This window comes from Vidua macroura, chromosome 5 (assembly GCF_024509145.1).
Source record: "Vidua macroura isolate BioBank_ID:100142 chromosome 5, ASM2450914v1, whole genome shotgun sequence".
Lineage (NCBI taxonomy): Eukaryota > Metazoa > Chordata > Aves > Passeriformes > Viduidae > Vidua > Vidua macroura.
The window spans coordinates 53,915,204-53,936,798 of NC_071575.1; the positions used below are offsets into that span (position 1 = coordinate 53,915,204).

The 21,595-nt window shown below is 40.2% G+C and overlaps 1 long non-coding RNA gene across 2 annotated transcripts; it reads right to left on the minus strand.

The window, feature by feature from the left end:
- Positions 1 to 8,476: 8,476 nt before the first annotated feature.
- LOC128807101 (uncharacterized) lies at positions 8,477 to 20,481 on the minus strand. Of its 2 annotated transcripts, XR_008437052.1 has the most exons (3): positions 20,387 to 20,481; positions 9,527 to 9,754; positions 8,477 to 8,701 (listed from the first exon to the last, which is right to left on the minus strand). It is a non-coding gene; the product is annotated as an uncharacterized LOC128807101 (long non-coding RNA). The 2 variants fall into 2 exon arrangements; XR_008437051.1 differs by lacking the exon at positions 8,477 to 8,701 and having other exon boundaries at positions 9,470 to 9,754.
- Between the last annotated feature and the right edge of the window lie 1,114 nt (positions 20,482 to 21,595).

Here is a 21,595-nt window from a genome sequence, read left to right on the forward strand (position 1 = left end):
TTTTTTTTTTCTCCAAATGAATAAAGTCAAGTTTGTTCCTATCTTCCATACCTCTCCCAGCTGAGCAGCTTATTGTACTACCAATGGAATGCAACAGATTGTGAAGGAGTCAAGGAGACATTCAAAAATAGATTTGTTCAGCCATACACTGCAAGCAGCACATCTGTTATTGACAGAGTGAAAATAGAGTCTGCAAGGAGTTAGCATTAAATGCAATTCAGGCTCAGGAACAGAATTCTTGCCTAGATTTTGCTTTCTTATTTTACTTAGGTAGAACTGTGTCCACTTCACTACAATTGCCATAAGTACACACAGAGGGCCCATTTTAAAGGTTCCTAGCAATGAAAGACACCACTCAAAATCATATATTACAGTTCATTCCACATCATGCTTGTGACACCTTCAAAATGTGAAAAATCTTGTTAAGGGAACAGAGAGATTGCAGTAAGAAGAGCTCAAACTGTTGGGCAATTAAGGTTATCAAGCCTCAGTGGACATGCTTTATTTTTTCACCTGGAAATGTTACATTACAAGAAACCAAGCATTTTACCCCTTCTCCGATTTCTAGAGAGTTCAGCATTCTGTGCAGCCAGTGTGTAAATTATTTTGATGCAATCTGGGTATCTAAGGACTCCTTCTGCATACATCCAAGAAATTTATTGAAAGTGGTACAGCATTTGTGGGAAATATCAGAATCCAAGCTATTCATAACAGCAGTAATTTGACTCCTGGAATGTAGTCCTAATTCATATCACCTAACTTCAGCTATCTAAAAGTTTCTTGACAACATTTACTTTCCTATGTCCCTCTACAACTGGGAGGAAGGACAGAGCATGTCCAGGTGGGTGACAGACATTCCCAGCAGTACGATAAGGTACTAGGTTAGACTCAACATCAGTTTCTGCATGGTTCAAGTTAGGTAAAAAGATTTGCAGCTTTTGCATATACCCATTTTCCACTGTGGACATTTACATTCCACATATTTTACATTTGCATTTTTTGCAGAGACCTTTCCGCTTCCAGAACAGTCTTGTCTGAACATGCACCCAGGTATTCAATATATTTTCCTAATCAGCGCAGAAAGCATATCTTTTGCCAAGGTCTTATTGGCCACACACCATCCAATACCACACTGAGTTGGATTGTTCATATCCTCATTACTGGAGCTGTAGGCATTTTTGAGAGGAGAAGCCCATAAGTTATGTTTAGGTGTTCAGCAACCTGCTAATGGAAGGCAGAGCTTTTGTCCCCAACCTGAGCAGCCACCACAGTTCACTACCAGCGGATGGCACGATGCTGTTACCTACCACCATCTTCCAAGTGCTCAGACAGACACAGAACTATAACAATCACCTGTGAAAGAAAGCTGAATACAGGCAGTTTGGTATGTTTTGTCCTCTCACAAAACTATATCTGACTATCTGCACAGCTGCCTGTAGAAGGTTGCTCTGCTTCTGTGGATTGGATGAGGGACTTAAATTACCTGTTTGGCTCTTTTTAGGAGAATCAAATTTGTCTACAATTCCCAGACAAGTACTGGCCTAGCAGAGATCTGCTAAAATGACCTGCTAAGACCTGGAGTAAGCTTGTTTTATTATTAAAAAAAAAATAGATTTCTTTAGAATGGAAATGAATTGAAACCACAGCCAGCCTTCAAAGAGCAAGCAGGGTAATTATATTGCTACAAGGCAGTAGCTGAATTGCTGGTGTAAAGGAATACTCATACATGTAACTATCCCAAAGGTAATGTTATTATCAGGCTATATGTGATACAAATGCTATTTCTTCCCAGGCTGACTGCTTTCTACTTTCATATAAATAGTCTTCTTGTATTCCCATTTTTACTGATTTTTTTACATCAGGATTTTTAGTCACTTCAGAAATGCATCACCTGCAAGTCTTAATACAAGTCCCAGGGTGAGGAGATGGAGAAAGAGACTTTCTAGAGCACAACAGCCCCGATCTTGTGATCAAGAACATTCTTCCCGCCCCACAGCTAAATTTTATTTAAAAATGGCAGTTAAACTGATATTGTGAGGTCTTTCCTAACCTTAAATACATTTGTTCCCAGTGCACAAATTGAAAGTTTCACAGTAACAATGTTCCTGCCATGTCTCCAGTGTGGCATTTCCAGTCTTGGATGCACTAGTGTCAGGTAAACAACCACCTGCTTTCTTCTGTAATTTGTTCACAGAAGCTTATAATTCTTTCCTCTACCACTTACTGTACACACACACACAAACATATATATAGGGATTACAGCTATGTGAAAATACCCTTGGTAAAACAAACTAACTCAGACCAAGAAATACTAGGGACCAAAAGGGTTAGGATATCACTTTTTCTCCATCTGAAAAGCTTTTATCTATGCATCGGAATATCCTAGTTTTCTCCAAAGTGCTGTATTTTATTTTCAGAATGACAGAATTTACAACAAAATACAGGAAAAGAGTTATTATGTCTGCCCAGGAAAAAAAAATACAGAGTATTATACCCTCTGTGTAGATTTTAAAATTCTTCTACAAAGTTTTCAAATGTTGTCTGTAGTTTGACTTTCTAGATAATAAAAACCATTCTGTTCTCTATTCTGTTTCCTTTGCGACGGCGGGGAGGAGGGGGGAAACCTCATGTAAATGTTTATCATGAGCTCAGACAGAAAGTAAAGACATCTCAGGCACAATCCTTGCGGGGATGGTTTCATCATATGAACAACCTGAATCAAAGTCTCAACATTGCTGAAAGTTGAAAAGCTTTTTTCTCTCCACTTGCCATGTTATTTCCTTTCTGCTTTGCTCCTTCCCCCTCTTCTCAATGTCTCTCCTTCCCTTTGCTCTAGCTCTGAGGTTCATCTGAGTGTCAGGTTTTCATGGCCTGTTTTCATGTCACTGTATCAACTGTAAGATAAGCTATTATCTATCACAAGAATAATTTTATTCCACGTTGGGCAATAGTGTATCACTCAATGCTGGCCTGTTAGGTAGACAAATCAATCTGTCATCTTAGAATGGTTACTGTTTTATTTCCTTTTCTTTCTGTTTAAATGCCACTTTGGTATGAGTGCTTTCAGTGCATACTTCAGTGCTTGCTTCAGCACAGAGCTCACTGCAGCAGTAGCAGTTCAACAGGGCAACTAAATCAGGAACATGGCTTCCTTTGCTAAAAATACAATCAACAGGGAGAAAAGCAGGAATATTCAGAGAGATTTGACTATCTGACCTGTCCTGCAAATCCTTCCTCTTTTGTCACAGCAGGAATCCACACCAGCTCTACTCCTATGAGACATTTACATCAAGCTCCAAAGTTCACTAAGGCCAATCTTATCATGTAACTGCAACAAGAGGAAACGCTTCTGGAGGTTCAAAACCAGCATGTATTAGCTGGCAATCTGATTTTGCCACTGCTATGCATGGGCTATCAATCTTATACCAGGAGTGCTCATTTCAGTTTCTCAGCAACTATTTGAAACAGATTTGGTGGGAAGGAATACATTTCAAATGTCCAGATCAGCAGAGCCTGGGCCTTTTATTAATAATGGAAAAGGATATGAGAAACAACTGTCATAAGTTCAGCTCCTGGCTTTCAGGTGTCTCTACAGAGCACTAATGCCAGACCAGCTCACACTGCTGACCTATATACCATCTAGACCCTTCTGTTTTGCCAAAGATTTTCTTAGGAGAGAAAAAGAGTAACATTCATGTTGCAACATTGTATAGATGTTATACACCTATACAATGAATGTTATACATCTATAGATGAATGTGCCAAGTTAGAGATGATAGAGCCAATGCAGAGATATAAATCACTATGTCCAGAGGGTATTTGTCAGGGTGATGTGCAAACCTCAGCTAGTTCCTCTTGCATTGCAGATGAACCCTGAGTCATGTACAGGGCAAGCGCTGTGTCCCCAAACAACCCCTGATAATGCATTGGTGGTTGGGCTTGCAGACAAGGTTGTATTTTTACAAACAAAAACCTTTTCCTGAAGCAGAAGGAAAACTGCAAACAAATGGTTTTATTTCTCCCATTTTTCACACTGCAAACACTGATTTGTGTTTGTTGTTAGTAAAGATTGCTGTGAGGACATACAAAACTAGAACCGGAAGATCTAACACCTTCCATGCTGGCTAGAGTGACCAGAGATCATCCCAGCATGCCAATACAGTAGCTCCTTTTTAATTAGGTGGATTGCAATCAAACACCTTCATTTTGTGAAAACCTCCGGGCCTAAAAGAGGTCAGAAAGCAGCACTAAGTGCTGCTACTGAATACTTCCAGAGCAAGCAGAGCCATGGGGAAGAGGTACTGACCAGAGTGAGAGGTGCCTATCAATCCACATCTAATTAAGATTAATGAAGGCAAACAATGCTATATCTAATTACACCTACCTAAAAGGCTTGTACAGTCAAAATAAGCCACATGCCTTTTTACTTTCTTTTGTTTTAGCAATAAGTTAAAAAGTGTCTATTCTTTTTTGCTGCAAGAGACCTCTCTGGCTGTGTTTCCAAAAGCTTAAAAGATCAGGGAGATCAGGAAGAAGGATGGGTAGGGCTTTGCACTGAGGCCAGATATATCACAGAAGCTGTGTGTTGCTTGAACCAGAAGTCCTGGACTCCATACCCAGAAAAAACTGACAGGCCCACTGCTGCCTAAGTATTGTCTAAAAAACATGTCCTTTCTCTGATCACAGAAAGCACCTCTGCTGGTAGGAGTGAGTGGGCAGATGAGCTGAGCTCCAGACATGCCTCCTCATCTTCCAAATAAATTTGTCTGAATAGTCAAAGTGAGGCGAGGGCCATGACTGTTTAAAGATATGCTGTTCCTGAGCAGCCACCTCTTGCACTGCTTAGGTAGGTGTAACACCAGCTCAGTAATTAACTACTGCACCCTCAGCAACTGCATTTGTTTGTTTGATAAAACAGCCCTGAGTCATCAGGATTCTGAACTCATGTGTCCTGCAGGACATCAGCTCAAACTTATTCCAGAAAATAAAGGGTGTTCATAGCAAAGGTGTGCAGAGAAGAGCATAAGCAAGGAACTATTTCCCTAAACAACTGATGAAGGCACACACCTGGGAAGCAAAGTGGTTGGGGTTCAGTACCTACTCCAGTGGCTTTGAAAGAACTCTGAGCAAAACCAGTGCAGCAAAACCAAGAGAGACTACTCTGATCAGTAGCTCAGTTTCCTTCTCAAAGGTAGGCAGAAAAGATCTGAACTCAGATTTCATTCCTTTCGTGACAACTGATATATACATAAAGGACATCACTACCATTTATCCCATTCTGTGATTTGATTTTATTAGATCTGTTCAGAAACAAATCAAAACAAGGTTGTAATCTATTCTCATGGTTTATTTTGACAAAAACCTGTCCATGCCGGGTAAGTCTCTGTATGCAATCTGTTCCTTTCACCTCAGGGAGGGTAGAAGTTGGAAAGCAGAGATGATAATAGAGAGGATGATCCAAGACAAATAATTTCTGTATAAGAGAAACCCAAATGGATGAGGAGTTTCCAGGTAGTAAAAAGACAAATGAGTAAGGCTACAAATAATGAATGGTGCTGAAGAGGTGACGAGGTAATGACTATTCACTGTGTCACACCACACAAAACCTACAGGGCACCCACTGAAATTATTAGGTGTCAGATTAGGAGGAGAGAGCAGGTATTTCTTCACAGAGTGCATAATTATATTGTCACAGGCTTCTGTGCAGGCCAAAAGTGTTGATAAAGTCAAAAAGTCAGAGAAATTCAGTGAAGGTTGGTCCACTGGTAAAATACAATAAAATTTTTAACAAAACAGTAGTTTTAATTCAACCTCTGACTCAGAAAGCAGGGCAGGAAAGATCACTGTTCACATTCTTTGTTCACTGTTGTTGTGCTTTCTCTGAGCATTACTGCTGCAGTGCCATAGTGACATGCAAGCTACTGGGCTAAGTTTTCTGTACAGTGATGTGAAGGTTCTTAGTCTGATGTTAATTTTGGGTTATTTTTTGGATGAGAAAATCAGTTACTCACACAGCTCGCAGCACAGACATAGGCTAGACAGAGAAACAGAGGACACAGGAACCATCTTAACTCTCTGATGTCACTGTCAGGTAAACTCTAATTCCAATGTTTTGAATACTCATGCCCTTAAGCTCTATCTACAGATGTAAGAACATTACATGAAGAGCATTGAGTTCTATCTCTAAAGTTACCTTGATAAAAGTATTTATAGTGGAAAAATTAATACTAGATAAGTACCATATCTCACACAGAACAATGATACTTCATACTTTCTCCTGCTAGGAGATATTTAACTTTCTGCAAGTGTGACACTGCTTCTATGCTGTTTCCTATGTTGTCCCAAATATGGCCTTTCTGAAACATGAAGGAGCAAATTAAGAAGCTCGTTTATTCAAGGATAAACACTGCCATTCCTTTGCATAACATCTTTGTCTATCTTGGGATGGAATTTGGTCCATCTCCTAGCACTGTACAGTACCTTACAACCTGCTGCTGCCAGAAAGCAAATGTTTAAAACCACCTAAGGGAACATCTCAAACTTGTTTAATGTTTCTACTAAGATTTCTACTAAGAGAAATCATATGCTGGGGTAGGTAACATGGGGACCTGGACTAGTTCTTAGAAGAATTCTTTTTCTTCTCCATGAAGAAGCATTAGCTAGTTAGTGCTCAAAATGGCCAGTTTGACTCTCATGGACACTGCCCTCTCTCAGGCTCTCTACTATGGAACTCACTAGTGAAAGTCCGTGCCCAAACATAGCAACCCCTGTTCCTCCAAGCCCTCGGTGATGCTCAGGCAGCACAGAAATTTTTACAGAATTGTGACAGAGTGCAGTGACCTATGCCAAAAGAAATTATTTCCTGTTATAATAAGTTTGACAAATTATGAGGAAATAAAGTACTTTTTTTTTTTTTTTAACTTTGGAGCTCTTTGTACAGTTTTCTCTAACCTAATGAACTGTAGGAAGTTTTGCACTCTGACAACCTAAGCCCAGGCTGCCTCCTATGGAAAACTGAATTTTGCTTCCAAAATAAAAGCTTCTCAGAGGAACCTGTCTTTTTCCCTAGGAATGAGACAGTTGTGCCTCTAAAAATCTGTTCTATTCATCATATCTCAATCAGACACCTAAAAGAGATGCAAAAAGACACTCCAGAAAAATTAAGCAAGATGGAGTTTTAAAGAAAACCATTTCTGACAGGTAAAAATATCATAGCAGACTGCAGATATAATTCATATGCTTGTGATATGGCTGCCCTTCTATACTAAGGAAAGAGTAAGAAAGGAATGAAAAAAATTACATGTATCAGTCTAATTAGACAGAATAATTTCTCACTTTGAAATAAGCATTAAGCATGGAACAGCATACCGTTTGAAAGTTACTGTGAAAACAGACACTTGTCATCATGGTATGCTGGAAAAGAAGCTGGAATAGTGAAGGGAACGCTTGTTCCATGTTCTTGCAAACACTGGTCTCATTAGCTGCCTGTTGAAAGTGGCAAAGCTTAGCTTTTCCACAGGTTCTTTTGTTTTATCATTTTTTTGTATTCACTAAGCTGTTTACACAGACTCTGATGTCGCTCAGTGGCCTAATACAAAAACAGTCTGAACTTTGGAAGAATAAAAACAAGAGGAGAAGCAGGAAGCACGCACTGTCTGCAGGGAAAGTACAGCAGGATGCAGCACACACCTGGCTGCTTTCCCCGGGAGCAGGGCAGTCATTCCTGGTGAACTCCTCTATCTGAAGATCACAGCATGATCCACGTGAGGACTGTGATGCTAACTTGTTGCTGATTCAAGCTTCAAACTGCAATGCAACTTAAAATCTAGTGAACATGCAAGCCCCAGGAGGTGGGAGTTTTCTACCTCCCAGACCCAGGTGAATGATCTTTCTCAGGGTGACCTTTCATCTGGCAGGAAGTTATTTCCCTGCCTATTCCCAAAACACATCTGATTATTTGAGGAAATGTGACAGCACTTCTGCATTGGATTAATTCAGAGGACAACAGTAACTTATTCACTTACTAATTCTAACCAATTCTGGGTTTAAAATCAGAAAATGAAGTCAGCCACAACACAGTGTTACATTTCACATCTGGAATGTGTGTTGCAGCTGCACTTCAGTCTCAAGGCAATTATTTCGATCCCAAACCCAGCAGTTGTAAATAAATCTAATTAATTAGAATGTTTTTCCTGTGCCTTTACAGAAAAAACCCTCAGTATTTCAGCAGAACCATAACCACCAGAAGTAGATTCTTGCTGCTGTTCTGCTCAGTTGTCCTAATTTATAAGAAATGTTATCCAGTTAAACCTCCATCTATTTCCCACCCACACAAACTCAGTTTTATCTCAGATTTCTGACACGAAATCACTTCTATCAGAAAGTCTGCATCATTTCCCTGAAGCCTTAGTTTAATGCTAAGAAAATTAAAACTACTACACTCTGGAACATTTCTATACTGTTATTTTAGGTCAGTATCTCGCTTTTTTTATTCTTTAATGAGCAGCACACAGCTTGCAAAAGTATTACAAACACTAAAATAAATTGTGCACACTTCCCAAATTCCCTGGCTAGAATTCCCCTCCAGATGAGACAGCAAAAATGCTGCAAGTCGATGCCTATTCCAGTGGACATTCGCATAAACCAGCAGACTAAACAGCTTCTTGCATTCCTAGGAAACTCTTCTCTCTCTCCTGGCAAACTGAAAAATAGACATTACTAAGATTATACTGTTCAAGTACAGAGATTTCCAGTTTAAAAAATTAAAATTACCAAATTATTTCAAAATTTCTGAATGCTGTCACACTCAACTAAAATTTTGCTTAAAGTAGGTTAAAAACGCCTTTTTTGCAATTTACTGCCTTTTGTAATGCAACTGCAGCACAAAATACCCTGTTGTAGTGTCTTTGTATTAAAAAAAAAAAAAACTAAGCAAACAAATAAGCAAACAAACCACCAAAAAAAAAAAAAAAAAAAAAAAAAAAATCAGTTTGGTGGCCAAGACTTGAAGTCAATCGCACGCTGTGGTTTCTTTTAGCCGTGGTCGTTCCATGACCCTGCCCTGCACCACATGCTACGAAGCCGTGCGGTTTGGCACCGGGGCCCGCAGCAAGCCCTGCGGGGGCAGGCGGGAACGCTGCCCCAGCGAGAAAGCTCTGCCTGGAAATCTCCGGGCACTGGCCTTTATTTGTCAAAATCCTAAACACTTGTGCAGAAATGAACAGGGACTCTCTGGGCGGGTTTAACGGGGCGGCCAAGGCCGGCCCGGCCGCGCCGTCGCCGCTCTCCCGCGGGCGCCATCGCGGCAGCGGCGGCTCCTCCGGCTGGCGGCGAGCGCCATCTGGCGGCGAGCGGCGCTGCCCGCGCCGCGGCCCCGCTCCCTGCCGAGGCCTCAGGGAGCAGTTCCGGGAGCTCGGCCCCGGCGGAGCCGCTCGACCTGACCCGAACCAGGCGATTGGGCAGCGGCAGTAAACACGTATTGAGCTTTAATGGCCAGGTCTTCAGTTCCCACAACGCCTCTAGTAACCTGGAGTCTCTCGGAGAAGGCTTTCCTGTTGTGTTCCCCATTTCTGCACTGATTCCAGAGGGAGCGCCTAAAATACAACTGCACATCCCTCAGGCGCCGTGCCAGGGGGCCATGGCATCAGTGACATTCCCCTGGGGATACTTCTCTCTTTAGGAAAGGCTGGCCAGCCTCCCCACACGGCTCTGTGACCTCCGGGGCCTGACCATCGCTCAGGGAGTAGTGCCAGCCCTGGTGTAAAAAAAGACATCTTGAAGACATTAACTCAGGCATCTTTGCACTGTTAAAAAAAAAAAAAAAAAAAAAAAAAAAAGAACTGGGAGATTTCTGATGCAATTAAGCATCATCCATGTTGCCAGTAACCCCCAGTCTAGCCACAGCCATTGAGCAGCAAGAGCAAGGCCACATTATCTGTTTCTTTGTGTGACAGGTTAAATCTACAATCCATTATTTTCATGGGCAATAAATTTCGCAAGGAAGCTCGTCTCTTGGTAACACTGTGAAATATTTCTCCTTGCTTTTGCCTTCACCTAAATGATATGGCTGTTGTGAGTCAAGCGCTGATAACATCCCCCTGTCCTGACTGAAGGCAGTACCAGAGCCAATAAACATTTCTGACAAAATTTTTCAAAAACAATTGCAACCTCCTTGTCACAGCTTATTTTCAGAAGACAAGGCTTTCCTGCAAGCTATTTTACAATTTTACTAAGAGCTGTACTCTGAATAACAGACCTGAGTACTTGAGAACATTCTACGGAGATGTCACATGGCCGAGGATCAATTAGGACGTATAAGACCAGAATGGAGAAGGGGTGAGAAAATTAAGACAGTGTTAATGTCTTGGCAATCCCATTTTATACAGCAATCCATGCATTAAGAGTATTTTGTCCACATAATTTTTAAGGTATCTGGCAAAATGTTGATTATGATCTGAAAGTGAGAGGCATTTAATTCACAGTTTAAATTTCAATAGACTTATGAGACATTTATTTAAATATTGTGAGAAAAATAATTTACCTAGGTTAAAAGCCAGATCCATGTGTTAAAGACATGAGCTGTCAAGACCTTACTTCAGAAGTCTCATATCTTTGCATTAATTATTAACCCATTGCTTCCCTGTCATTAATTAAAAGGGACTGACATGCATACTTTGTTGCTGGGCAACTATAAGAAAGATCAGCAAACTTTGTATGAATGATGGGTATTGAATATCCCTAGCCAGGTCTCCTTTGTCTTCTTTAATGCAATGCAATGTGGTCAAGTACAGCCTGATGTTTTTTCTTGGACATTTTTTAACTAAAGCAAATACTTATTGTAATCAGGTAAACCTTTTGTTCAAACTCAAAAAAAAAAAAAAAAAAAAAAAGGAAAAAAAGGGGGGAAAAAAGGAAGACAACCAAGCAAGGTTCACATATGGTAATTCAAAGTGATAATTAGATAACAGAAATACTAGTGTTGACATAATAACATTACTTCTAAAACAAATATAATTATCTCTCTCTTGCACTAATAACAGAAAATCACAAAGAGCTGTGCGAATAACAATATAGTGAATAACAGAAGGAAAGAGCATTTATTTCAGAAAGGTGCAAACTGGAGTATTTTTCTACTTCTTTTGTCTGCCTAGCTGGTAGTACATACTGATCCTTTTGCATTCTGTACTATGCACGATGCTATTCTACTTCAAAACTGAGCACTTAAAGGGATTAGTGTTTGTTGATTGCTTTCATGAGATAATATAGCCTTGTTCTCCTTTATGCTTTTCACCCAGAATCTTTTTATTTCCAAGGAGAAAATTCTGATTAACCCTATACTTTGAATAGCAGAATTATTTCCTAGAGTGTGACAATTGTGTAATCATTCAAATAAGCCAGTGAACAAGCCAGTAAAAATTTATCCCCAGCATAACAATTCTGATTCAATTGAAATTAAAACAGTCAAAAATCCACAGTACAGAGTTAAATTCCCTTGGGGGTTCAACAAGTGAAACCTCTCAGGCTGGAAATACCTGTTTTTATTTCTTAACCAGATTAATGCATCAGCCTTACAGAATATGCTGTGTGTTAAAATACAGCAACATAGACAGAGACCAATGAAACCAGTTCACAAACAAGCTAAAATTGCTTAATGAAAAAAAAAAAAAAAAAGCAGAATTAACATTGTAGCTCATATAGGCATCTGGGCTTGGAAATAAATTATGAAAGTCAGATTTCTAATAACTTTTTTTTCAGAGATGAGCTGAACTTTAAATGGTTTAAATTAGAACAGAAAATATGCGTGTGACTTTTCAGAGACATGGAGGGGCTTGTGGAGCACTGAAGTCAGAAAAAGCAGTGATGGTACAGTTTCTGTTACATGGTGGTTTATGAAATGACAAAGTCATGGCCAGAATGGCTTTAATTTAATGAATGGTTAGAAGATCGAGAATGCACAATACACACTAGGGCACTCCTGCACCACAGCTGAGCTGAAGACTCTATGGCTGTACCTGGAATATTGCCAACATTAACTTCTGCTTTCTTTGAAGAACTCTGAAAAATGTGAAAGGACTTCCAGAATGACTTAAAAGAATTATATAAAGCCCAGGGAACCTAATAACAGAACTTCAAATTACTTAATTTGTTGAAGAGGAAGCTCAGAGTTGATTCAATTTAATATCTGTGTAGAAGATTTCTAATAGTCAGTTTCCAGCTAAAGAATCTTCCTGTCTAATAGACAGGAAGATTCTTTAGCTGGAAACTAAGCCAAATAAAATGAGAACAGAAATAGGACCACATTTTTCACACTGAGCATAATTAAGTCCTGGAATTATCTACTCAGGAAGCAGGTGTTTTCTCCATCATTCTTAGTCTATCTGGGGCAGGTATGAGCTTTACACTATAGTGTTTGGAAAGAGATACACTGAAAAACATTGCTGCAGCCTGTCCAAACATTGAAACTGCCAGCTTGCCCAGATGCAGCAAGAAAAGCTTATGATTCAGCATGAAGTGCCTGCTGCTGCCATTACTGACACCAGTAGGCTGTGTAGAAGCTATTTCAAATCTTCCCATGGTTGACACAGCAGCTGAGAGGAGTAAGAAGAATGTGTTACTTGGATCTAAAGGTTCCAGTGCTCAGCCACAGGACCAGGCAGGATCACTCTAAGAGCCAGCCTCAGCAGCCCCTTTGGACCTCCTCTTTCCCATCATAGGGAGGTTCGACCTCCCAACTAGCGCAACCCTCATGCCAGCCACATGATGTGACTCTGTTGCATCCCGGGTTGGGTTCAGTTAGGGGTTTTAATAAATGTTAGTTAGCCAGTTCTGTGTACCCCCATGTTCCCCCCGCGATGGTCCACTCTGGGTCACTTACCATTGGAGCTTCTCCACATCAGTCTTGTAACCACCCCCTGTTCATTCCTGAAACTTCTGTGCCAGTCACCCCATCCCTGCAATCCCATTCGTCCCGGAACCCTCTATCCATCCCTGTCATGTTCCCATTGGTTGCTGTGGTCCACGTCACTCCCCCGTTGCCTGTCCCCATTGGGCAAGGGGGGCTTCCACCCTTGTTTGCCCACCCCCTATTTAACCCCATGGTTCCTTTGTTTCGTCGCCATCTTGTCCACGCAGGCACTAGGAGCAGACGCTGCTCTCCACCGCGATGACCACGCGGCAATAAACTCTCTCCAGCCAACCGCAAGGCAAGGTGTGCCATTCCTTCACCCCTTTATCTCTTCCCAGCGCCGGTTACGGAACGCAGCAGCCCACGTCAGTGCGCTCAGCGCCAGAGCACCCGGACCGCGGCAACCCCGGTCCGGCCAAGAGGCAGAGTCTAGCTGGGCTCCCCAGGGCTGCCTGGGACTGGGAGAAGAATGCAATGCCGCATTACTCTACCTCAGGAACCATACTTGAGTTGCCTGCATGCCTTACCAGGCCCAGGAGTCACCCTCTGACCAGCCCTCTCAATGTAAACCTAAAGTTAAACCCTTTTCATGTTATTCAGATAAGAGGAAATCCTGTGAACATCAGGTTGGACAAAGAGGCAGTATCTGGAAAGGGGACATGGGGAAGAGGGTTGCTTTGAAAATTTGGTGTTGTGATGCTTGAGAGGTATTGCTGTTGGGAGTTCTGTAATGAAATAGGAAACATCTGTAACTGCAGGAGTGGGCAGATGTGTCAACACTCTCTGCCTGCACGTGAGTGACCAACACATGAATCATCACCACCAGGGTGCAAAGGCAGCAACCTGGAGAGAAAACACCAGGAGAGCCAAAGACCTTCAGAAAGAACCTCCTGCCAGGTATAAAGGAAATAAAAGGCTATTTAAATATCTGTCCTGAGCTCAGAAAGCATAGAGGGTTCTTAAAACGTTCTGGTGAGGCTATGACTAATTCTTGGAATTACACACATTCACTCAGAACTGAAGAACAGTGTCAGCAAAGCTGTGGGACTCAGCAGGACCAGCTCACAGCTCCAGAATTGTACCTACTTGGGAAACCAGCACAGTTCCATGGCAGAGCAAGATGTGACTGTAAAATATGAGTTGGTTGCATTTTACAAAATTTTCTAATTGAAATTTCAGTGCAAATGAAATTTCAACAAGGAAACCTCAACAAAACTGTTAACATTTGGTGAGACTATAAATATGATTAAGTGTATGAGAATGTATTAATTAAATATTAATTGAATCATACAAGGCGGTACTGTTTGTATATTCTGCATAAAATAATCTCCTTTGCAGAGGGGGGAAACTTAAGTTCTTGTTAACAAGAGGTTACAGTGGAATCAATTATTAAAAGCTTCTTAAAATGAGTACTGCATTTACAATTCTCCTGTGTAAATTCAATGACGGTTCATCTCTCTTGATCTGTAGTTTTGATTTGTAATAGATGTAGTCTTTTACATTACTTATTTCTGAAACTTTAACCTTTAAAATCTCTTTTAGGTATTTGTCTTGGTTTGAAAGACAGGTGTCTGCCAAAGAAGGCGGGAGCCTCCATTGGAAAGGAAAATATAACCCCCTTCCCTCCAAATTATTATAACTTTGAAATTAAGGGGCTTTCAGGCAAAGGTATGGGGAAAGGAATAACAGTTCTTTACTAGTTTGTATGTATAACAAGGCAAACAAACAACAACAACAACAACAGCAACAACAAACAAAACCAGAAATCCAGTAACAGCCTTCTCTTGGCTGTGAGGCACCTTCCCCTCAGAGAGTGTATAAAAGATTTCCTCAGTGTGGAGACATTCACATCAAAAGGCTTCTCTAGGATTGAGAGAAATTAGGAGATTGTCTGCACACAACTATCATGTGCTGGCAAGTGACATTGACTCTTAATCTATACTATTTCTTTGCTAACTATAACATAGGTACCTTTATTATCGTGCACTGTATTTTTATCTACAAGTAGCTCTTTTTGTGTTATCCTGTGTAGTAAGTAGTCTGTTTAAAGTCTTATGTCCATTTTCTTTGGTCTCCTCAATAAATGATTTGTGTTGTTGTAGACCTGATCTGTCATTATTAAGAACTTGCGAGTGAGAGTGAATTTTGGGGTGCTGGCCACATCAATAAAGCTGCTATCTACTGCCAGAAACCTGCCAAAGGCAGGGACTTGCCTAAGCTCTCCCCTCTCACTTCGTAACATACATACAACACGATTTTACTTCTTTGTGAAGATTCTCACTGTGATTTTGACTTTTCCTTGGCATAAGCCTTCAACTTGACTCAGCAAAATAAGCTAAAATATATATTTATTTTGTATTTAACCTATTAAATTTAAAGGCCAAAATATTGCCAAGAGAAGCAGCTAAAGATGCTGTAAAGAGTTCTGCAAATTTAGTCTGACTGAGGTCAGTGGCAATGGCCTTGATCTGCACCTGAATTAGTCCAGCTGCTGACTATGCGCTTTGAGCTCTGCCTCAGGCATTCCCTACTCTGGACAAGCTGCTTCTCCCTGCCTGTGTCCTCCACAGCCTCCCTGCCCGTGGGAGCCTCTGTCATTAGACATCTGTGGGTGGTCACCTGGAGTCACCAGGAGGACTATCAGAGGAGAAGTTCTAGACCTCTGGAGGGGTTTTCTGTATTTGAGAGGCAGGCTGGAGGCTCACTGCTGTCATATGTGTGCATTTCCTTGTCCTGAATGCACCAGGTGTGTGCCTGCTGATGTGAAATAGTACAAAAAGAAGTTCTACTAAGCTACTGTTTTCATGTCTTACGAGATGTCTAATAATCTTATTTGAGAAATTTAACAAAATGGCTTTCCAAATTCCCAGCTAATCTGTCTCAAACAGTGACCAATAGCTATAACGGTGAGGCCTGTATAAATCAATTGTTTTACACAAATATTGGATACATTGACAATTTAAGCCTTGAAATTTACAAGCTATTTCAGCCAGGTCATTGTGGAAATAATTACAAAGAAATTTATTTAGAGGGCAGCTACTTTGTGTAATAAGGGAATGTATGCCTGGCTTTTATTTTTCTGCATGTACAAAATTTCCCAGGTGGGGCAAATTGAGCCAAGAACAAGACAATACGAAGATATGCTAAGTCCCCTAGGAACACCAGCATAAAAACATACTGCTGAAATGAACTGAGAGATATCTCTTCTTAGTGGATGATATTAGTATTTCATAAAGTACTCTTAAATCCAATATGTTTTCAGGACAACTTAGTTTCTTACAAAAAAACCCTCATTGCATTCTGCTGTAAACCACATGAATAAATAAAAAAAAATCAATAATATAATCATCCTATCTTTTGCAGTGATACATTATCCTGTTGTTTCAGATTAAGACTGTTTTTTCTCCTAACTAATTGGGTGGAGGGATTAAAACCTGCATACACAAGTGAAACACAAAACAGCCAGGGGGAGAGAAGACAATTAGATAGGACAGATGGGCTGGGAGACAGTGACATGCAGTGTCTTACCATGGCTGGAAAGAAGAGTCTGTCATGAAAGTGGACTGGCACAAATGTGTCAACAATGGCACTTTGGCAGCCTGGAGGATCTGCTCTTCTTGCTTCCAGCTTTCCAGGATATGGGTTTTTCAAGAGGTTTTGTATGAGGGTGCACACAGGTGACACAGATTATGAACTTCACAATGAACTGTCACAACTTGGAATAGTTATGATATATCCCATCTACAAAAGTGTTCCAAATGTGGCCTTATTGTGTAAGCAACTGCTGCATCACATTTATGACTCTTTCTTAACATCTAACAATTTAAAGCTGTGATAGGCACCTATTTAAATGTGCTTGCTAAAACCATTGCCTCTACTTAGTTCCCCTATCAGAGTAATGCCCAATTCTACCTTTTCTATTCTGCATGGTTTGGGGTGCTCAGTGCAGCTCTGTGCCCCTGGGAAAACCAACAGCAGCTATGCAAGTGTCATATAGACTCAAAAATACTGCAGGCAGATTCTGAATCACAGAGGATCAATATTAATTACATTTCATCACTTTGACACTGTACTGGAGGAAAAAAAAGAAAGCTGAAAATAACTTTATTTTCCCTGGTAATCCTCTTCCTCCTTTTCAGTCTTTTCATTCCATTTCTCTTCTTTAAACTCCAGTTGCATACATAGAACTAGCTCAGAGGCATCCCAAAGAAAAATTTGGGATAGAAAGAAAAATTTGCTTTATGCGGCTTTCAAAAGTCTTTGATCCTTGACTAATCTGAGTGGGAGTTGACCTCCCCACATCGTGGAGTAGGAAAAGACACTCAAGAACTGCCTAATTACCAGCTGTATATCTGAACTGTCAGGTTTTTCTATCATGCTCTTCCGTCTCTCTCCCCTCTGATAAATTTCTTTATCATGCATCCTTTCTCATATTAATTTGAAGAGATGCATTTTTCATGTTGTCCTTTCAATATTTTTTCTTTATTTATTTCTTCAGCTTGACCTTCTTTCTCTCATTCAAGATGATTTTTATTAAACACACATGGTAATTCACTGCAAGTTGCAGAAATCTAATGTATAGCACCAGAAGCCTTTTACAATTTCTCTGAGGTTTCTCATTATTTCAGTCTGAAGAACTGCTTCCAAAGTCATAAAGATATGCTTTGGATATTAACTTTTCTTTTTATTTCATTTTTTCTGAACTCTTCTTCATACACAGTTCCTTCATCCTGTGCATCTCCAATTTAATAATCTTTAAAAATAGCTTCTTTTTGAGCTCTCAGACCTTTTAAGGATGTGGGCTGCATTTTAAGTTAGCACTTTTCCCTTCCAGTTTCTAAATCATAATTTCCCACAATGATCACTACTTCTTTACACAGTAAAGTATTTTCAGAGATATAGTCTAGCATTTTCATTACTCTTGCACAAGAAGTCATTTTTCTTTAACACTATTACTCATACTCTGTTTTTTAGGTCTTCATCTCTCTTTTCACTGATTTGTTCCTTATTCTTCCTTTGCAGTTCCATTTAATCACCATTTGCACTGTGTACAGCTGCTGGCTTCTTTTCCCCCTGCTATTTCATTTCTGCAACTAATTCTGCTGCATCTCTCCCTGAAAGTACCCCATCTTCTACATTAAAAGTGGCAGTCTCTTTTAGCAACTTAATTAAACTGGAATATTTCTGTCAACAGCACTTACAGTTTCTGCAAGGGGACATCTTGCATTGCATGGAAGTGATAGCTTGCTAGAAAATCTTCACTAAAAATAAGAGAAAAGTAAACTTCAGGTCTGACTCTTCTCCCTGTTTCAGTAACATGACTTGCAGTTGAGTTATTCCCAGTTTGTGTGAGGAAAAGAGAGGAAGATACGGCCCTCGATGTGCCAGTAGAGCTTGTAGATCACCTGTATACATACTGGGACATAGTTTTTGAGTATTATAGTTGTAAGTAGTATGAATTTCCAAACAATTGAGAAAACTGTAGATCCCTGTTCCCCTCCTCCCTCTTTCCTATTAGTGCTCAGTAACAAATGCATCCAGTCATGAATACAGAAGTGGCTTCCCAGTCCTTCCACTAACATGGTGGCCACAGTCACATGTGATTCAGCAATCAGGAATCCCTGTTTTTGTCAGAAATATTTCCCTGCTTTTACAGAACAGCTCTTTTGCCCAGGATGAATTTTGGTTCTTCATCAGTTTTCACTTACTTTGTTTTAATGGAAAAATATCTATGCTGGTGAAAGGCAATGCCCTGGACACTGTGGTATGACTTGTCAGAAGCAAATCAGTTTGCAATCAGATTGGGACTGTGTAGCTGCAGGGATTTTTGTAGTCAGCAAGGTGACTACAGTAAATTTAATGGAATAACTATTTAATGTTACATTGGCTACAGTGTGATGAAGCAAGGGAACTCGTGGGCTACAGCTCTAGAACAGATTAACAGACTGTCATTCCCCTCTCATCATGAGCTGGCATAACTGTGTGCTGCTGCTGTCATCACTACTTGCATCCCACATCAGTAGGTTTGATTCTGTGTCTCACAGTAAAGCTGACTTCTAGAACACTAGTTCACGTGCTCATGAGTGTTTACATAAGCATATAAGTACCTTCATTAATGTTTTCAGAACTTGAGATCCATTAAAGTTTAAAGCATGTACAAGAGTAAGAACTACAGCACTTGAAAATAATAGACATCTTCTGAATTAGGGCCAGACTCCAGAAATGCATTTGGTGTGCCAACATAGCAAGGTGTTAGTTGAATGAATAGGTCTTTGGCTATCACCCCTCAAATGTTAGGAAAGTATCAGGTTAGCTGACACTTGAGGTATAGAAATGCAAAGCCTTCAAAAATGTGTAGAACTGCTTTTTCTCCCAAATTATTCTAGCTCTTGTTTTTCATATTACGTTTTAGCTTCATAGTTGTTTATTTAAGCTTTCTATTTTTATTATAGAAAAACATGGTATATTTTGAATTAGTAAACAAAACAGCGGACATATACAAGGAATATGTAAAATGCAAATCACAATGTTCAATACCAGCAGTTCAAGGAAGAAACTTAAACCGAAGTTAATTTTAAGGCTGCATCTTTCTCTTACCTGTTTCTTAAAACTGAGTTAGTTCTTCTTTGCTCTGCTAAAAATAACTGATGACATGGTAAGTCTCCATATTTAGTGATTTATATTTCAGAATATTCTTCAAATAGCAACCTTGGCCTGGCTGTGAGCCAGACAAGTCTCTTTCTGCTTCCTTTCTTTCATTCAGCTTTTAAAAATACTTTGCTTTTAAGTTTTTAGCCTAGAGCTGTAAAAAGGCACCTTGAGACAATAGAGATCTCAGGATATTATGTGATTCATAGGAGACATACAAAATTTTAAAAGCACTTTCAGTCTGGAGTTTTAACAGCTTCAATTAAAATCTGTGTTTGAGCCCAAATAAATGCACCATCCTCAAAGACAATTGTACTCTAAAGCTGGAGAAGCAACCTTTTTCTAGAGCATATGCCAAGCTGTATTTTCTTTCTCAATTTAGAGGTTAAGGGCAGTGTTGGTAGAAGATCGATGGGAGCAGAGGGATGCTACCTCACAGAAAGGTGATACCAATCAATCAATTGGCAGTATCTTGCCTCTGAAGGACAGGGACTGCCTGTGTTCTCTAAATTCAAATTATTTCACTGGATTCAGAAGAAACTAGAAACTTTTGTCTTCTGCAGATGAATTTTCAAATTGTAGAATTTCCCAGCACTGTCCCAGATTGGCCCATGGGCCATTCAGAATAGGTTCCTGTATCACAAGTTGATCATTGGCCTTTGATATTTTTTTGGTGTGCATAATCAATATGAGAGAATTTAACATTATCTCTTGATTTCAAATGCCAAACACTGTGAAGCACAGTAATGAAGGATTTATCCTTTTTTTGATCCTGCTGTATGTGCTATATGTCCCTTTCACCCCTAGCAGTAGTGAAAACAAAGTCAAACTCACACAAATACCAATTCAGCGCTGAGCAACAGACTGCATCCTATGTCCATACTTTCATTGGTCTCCAGCAACAGGGACTTGTAACAACTGCTGATGAATCTTTCCTGGAGAGTGAAAGGGAAAAGGGAAAACAAGACAAGCTGCAGAGAAGATGATCATAATCTATTCTCCAGAGTTTCTTCTTGGACACTGATTATTCTTTTCACAATGCTTGCACCAGAATGCCATGGCCAACATGCAGCATACTTGTGATGAACTTTAATAATAACACAGTGCAGCTGAGAAGGTATTATGCCTCAGAATGAATTTTTCCTACACAAGGACATGCTAGGTTGAGCTAAATATGCCTCAAGTGCTGTAAAGGAATTGTCTTTCTTCTGAAATCTTTTATTCTTTGTCGGAATTAGAGTTCATATTGCCAAGGCAAACTTTATAGATTGCTTTTCCAGACCCAGTGGTCCTGGAGCTGTAAGTTCTTTGACTCTCTGAGTCTTAACCCTAAACCTAAGCCTAACCCTAGCTTTATCCCTAGCCCTAACACAAAACAAAAACTATAGGTTTCCTTGCTGCTCCAACACCTCTCTGATCTGGAAAACATAGGATTGGTTGGATAAGGGCTAGGGCTGGGGCTAGCACTAGAGTTGGGGTTAGGGTTAGGTTTACAGTTAGGGTTGAGAGAGCCAAAGAGCCTGCAGCTCCAGGAACACTTGAGCTGGAAAAGGTATGCCAAAACAATCCCATCAAAGCCCTGCATGAGCCCAAGAACTGGACCAACATTTCTTAAAGTCTAAGCAAGTGCTGACTTTGGTCAACAGCCTTCCTTATTCTGGCTGCTACTGGATATGTCTGCTTGCTGTGTGAATTGCCTGGAGCAGTGTGTGGCTTCTGGCAAACAAGAGAAAAAGAGCCAGGATTCAAGTTGTGCTGAAGCCCGTTTGCTTACCTATAATGATAATTAAGGCTGTAATAATTGCCTTCTCATTATGACTGAGATGAGAGTGGGACAGCTGCTATTTTAACAGATCACCAAACATGTGCAGAGGCATGGAGTATTTTACTTCCTGAAGCCACCTGTCCCATACCTTAGCAAGTTACCTGCCAAGAAAGAGAAACAGCAGTGCTTTCACTTGCTCTGTTTTTGTCCAAGATTTATTTGTAATAAAAAAACCTATTTCTATTTCATAAAAACAGATTTATCTTTAATTTCCTTTC